We start from the raw sequence: 4,329 nt of genomic DNA, 5'->3' as shown, positions 1-4,329 counted from the left end.
TCCCGAGCACTGGGATTACAGGTGAGTACCACCATGCCCAGTCTCAATCGCCATCTCAGTGCACCGCAGGGGTGGGGCCAGCACAGCAGCCTGGGGATCGAACCCCAGATGCTGCGTTCTGCCCAAGCAGGTGCTTTAGTTTGCTGAACTATCTGGTGGCCCTGATGATAAACTATAGTATGTGCCAGACATGCTGGTACATACCTATAATCCTTGCTCTCAGCAAACTGAGGCAGGAAAATTGCAAATTCAAGGCCAACCTGGGCTATGTAATGAGTTCAAAGCCAGCCTGGAATATGCAGCAAGATCCTGTTTAAAACAAGAAAACAAATAAATGAAAAAACTCCAAACAAAAGCAAATACATAGTATGTTTATTCTTTGGATTATTTTACATCAGTCAACATGAGCAAACTACAATGAAATGCAACGTGATGTATGAATTTTAGCAAAGTAATCTCAAGTGAGATAAAAACTCCTGAAAGACTGTATGTCACACGATACCCTTTTTTATACAGCTAAGCATAAGTTTTAAAGTTGCTCTTCAAGAAGATTGGTATGAAACTGTAGGAAAGGAAAGCTAGGAAATGCAAATGGGATTGAGAATGGCTTCTCTGGGCAAGGAATGCAGAGAGAGGTGAGGGAGGCTGGGGTTCAGTGTTGGCTATTATCCTGGTCCTCATTTTTGTTTTGAGTTGTGGATGTATAAGTGACAACTTACCTTGTTAACAAATGTAGTACCTAAATTAACAAAATAGGGCCATCTACATGCCAATTATGAGAATGTGTCATGAATCAAGGATTGAGCTTACTCTAATTCTGTGTACCTAAAGTTAATAAAACAAAACAGGATATTGCCTTGGGTGCAGTCATTCCTAAGCACTTATCTTAAGGAAATAAGAAATGTACCCACACAAATTAATGAACAAGGACATGTACTACAGAACGGTATGCATAAATATAAAAATAGGAAACATTCTAAGTACCAAATTAATGGACTAGTATAAATTGGGTTATGTTAATAAATGTGCTAGAAAAGTAGGTAGTATTTGAAAAATATTATTTTCTAATAACATCTAAATATATGGTGATGGGGCTGGGGAGATAGCTCAGTAGAATAAGCTATCTTGCAAGGCAAGCACAGGGTCCTGAGTTCAATCTCCAGTTCCACAAAACAAAACAAAACAGAAATAAATAAATAAATATATGGTGAAATGCCCCATGTTGTATATCAGTGGAATACAACAGATTACATAACCCAAATCCTGCTTATTTTCATTAAGTTCTCTCTCTCTCTCTCTCTCTCTCTCTCTCTCTCTCTCTCTCTCTCGCCTATATATCAAAATGACGATAGCACTTATAGTTAGATGTTATGATTGTTTCTTCCTTAAAATTGGAGCATTGGCATGGTGGTGCATGCCTGTAATCCCAGTACTTGGGAGGCTGAAGCAGGAGGATCATTGGGAATTCAAAGCCAACCTGGGCCTGGGCTAAATAGTGAGTTTAAGGCCAGCTTGAACTACATAGGAAGACCCCCATCTCAAAAAAAAGAAAAAAAGAAAGAAAGAAAAATTGGAATACTTGATAACTTTTTTCCTTAAAACTGAAGTAGTTCATAAGTCATCACAAATAACTTTAGTATAAGAACATGTTAATAATAATAGCTAAAGTAGATGGAGTACTTGTTATATACTGAGTCTTACCTGATTCAAATCTTAAAATAACCCTATGATGATGGTGCTATTATGACCCCAATATTGTAGACGCAGATACTGAGGGCAAGAGAACATAAGAAATGATGCTGTTTGCAGCATCTAAGAACTTCTCAGAATGTCAGCCTGGTCATAATCTTAGCTCTTCTGCAGCCAGAGATGGCTACACCAGAAGGAATGATCTCCCTGAGAGAATAGTATTAGCACCAAGTACCCTGAGATCCACACAGAGCCAGAGCCCACACAAGGCAGCTACCACACAGAGTTCTGAGGTGCGGAGCCAGGGCACCCAAGCCCCTGGGAGTTTCTGCTGATCACTTGTGGTAAAGGAGGTCCTAGGGACTGGAGAGGTGAGAAGTGTTACTCCTGGCTGCGACTCCCACTAGCCATTGCGGGCTTGACCTCCTGGGTACTGGATGTAGACGAGGAGGGCACTGCTGGGATGGGACCCAGCCAGCTGAGGGCTCTTCTCACCACTCATACTTTAAATATAAGCTCTGATGTGATCATGGCGTCAGAGATAAAATGCCTTTCTCAAGCCAGGCAGGCAGGATCTGGTATCCAGTTTGGACAAGATAGTGGAAAATATGCTCAAGGGGAAAAGATTTCTTGGCCTCAGCACTTGCACATGGGAGTTGAAGAATCTGACACCTTACGTTTGTAGAATAAACAAATGTAGGCATGGTTTCTTATGTTTTTTTTTCAAACATCAAGAATAGATATGATTCAAAGGGAATGATTTTAAGAGTTCTCCTCTTTTCAGCTGAAGAATTCTGGATTCTCCTTCAAGATATGGTTCTAACATCCGCTTCTGTGGAAATGCTTCCCTCATCTTGCCAAACAGTAAGCCCAGCCTTACCTCTTTGGTACCCGACTAATAAATGATTTGTTTACTTGTTTGACTGCCTCTCTCCCCACCACAACATCAGCTCGGCGGTCTGTGCACCTTCAACGTTTCTGTCTTTGCCCTGTACCTCTCCCACTACTTTTTGCCCCGTGCATTACCATTATGCCTGCCACGTGGTCAGTGCTAATTCCATGTTAATTGTTGGAACTGAGGGCTATAGGGATTTGGGGTGGCACCTACCAGAAATCCAAGAGCTTGGAATCAAACTTCTTTATGGATCTCTGACACTTGAAAAAGCTGAGATACTTTTTTCCAGAAGAGAAGCACCTGCACAAGAATGTTCCCAGTTGTACAGCATTATACACACACTAGCATAGGCATAAGTGTGCATCTATAAAACCAGGAAGTCTGAGTGAGATGGGCCAACTGAATCAATAACAATAACAAAGTTGTGTTATGGTAGTATAATATTACAAACTGTTGCCACAGGGAAATGAGTCTATGTATTCTTACAACTGCATGAGAATCTAAAGTTATCTCAGTAAAAATTCCAATAAAAAAAGAAAATCCCAACACCTGATCCTTTACGAATTGCTAGACTCCTCCCAATCCCCTGTGAACTGAGAACTCATCTGGTAATGCCTGGTGCAGCCTAGCGCCTACACTGCTGTCCAAAACAATGTGTGCAAAGTCATTCGGGCTGATGGTGCAACGGTGGGATGAGTCCAGATCTTTTCTCCTTACATACCAGCTGATTCTTGAGAGGAGGAGAGCACTGTGTACATGTGTGACTCAAGTTAAAGACAAGACAAAGCAGTACATCCGGACTGATAGTCCCCACTGTGGGGAAAGAGCACAGAGGCTAGGGACATCAATTTGCTTTCCGAATTCATTTTATCTTCTTGTTGCTTCCCAGGCTGCCTATGCTCAGCCTATGGACTGGGTTGTATTTGCAAACAGGGTGGCATAGCGCAGAGATCAGGAGCCTCTTTATTCTGAGCACCAAAACAGGTGGCAGACAGTGCCTGTGGGTTATCCAAACCAAACAAACACATGAGGCATAGAAGAGAAAGAAGAACAGGGCACATCAGGAAAAAAGCTAGCAGAGGCTTTGGTATGGCAAGCGGAGGAAACATGGAAGAGGATGGGTGTATTTAGACAGATTGGATTAAGTGAGGGTAATAGTACCTACCTTTAAACATGAGGAATAGACATGAATAAACCCTTAGAAGAGCCCCTGATATGTGGCAAGTCCTTAATAAATGCAGACCCATAGTATTGTTACTACTGAAGAGAGGTTCATTTCCTTTTGCAAATTCTTCCACAAATCAGACAACTGCTTAGCATCCTTTGCAGAACAATCATTAACCTGTAGGCACTAAATCACTTACCACTTTTTTTTATACACTGTTTCTTCTTTTTTTGAGGACTGTGTTGGTTATTTTATTGCTGGGACAGAACACCTGACATCCAAAATTAAGGAAGGAGGGACCCGGGGAGATAGCTCAGTAGAATAAGTGCTTGCCTGGCAAGCGCAAGGTCCTGAGTTCAATCCCCAGTACCACAAAAAATTAAAAAAAAAAAATAAGGGAGTTCGATCGGTAGCAGGAGCGGAGAGCGGACCCCGGAGAGCCCTGAGCAGCCCCACCGCCGCCGCCGGCCTAGTTACCATCACACACCGGGAGGAGCCGCAGCTGCCGCAGCCGGCCCCAGTCACCATCACCGCAACCATGAGCAGCGAGGCCGAGACCCAGCAGCCGCCCCCCCCCGCC

Source organism: Octodon degus, unplaced genomic scaffold (assembly GCF_000260255.1).
Source record: "Octodon degus isolate 3935 unplaced genomic scaffold, OctDeg1.0 scaffold00029, whole genome shotgun sequence".
Lineage (NCBI taxonomy): Eukaryota > Metazoa > Chordata > Mammalia > Rodentia > Octodontidae > Octodon > Octodon degus.
Note: the sequence above shows the minus strand (reverse complement) of the source record.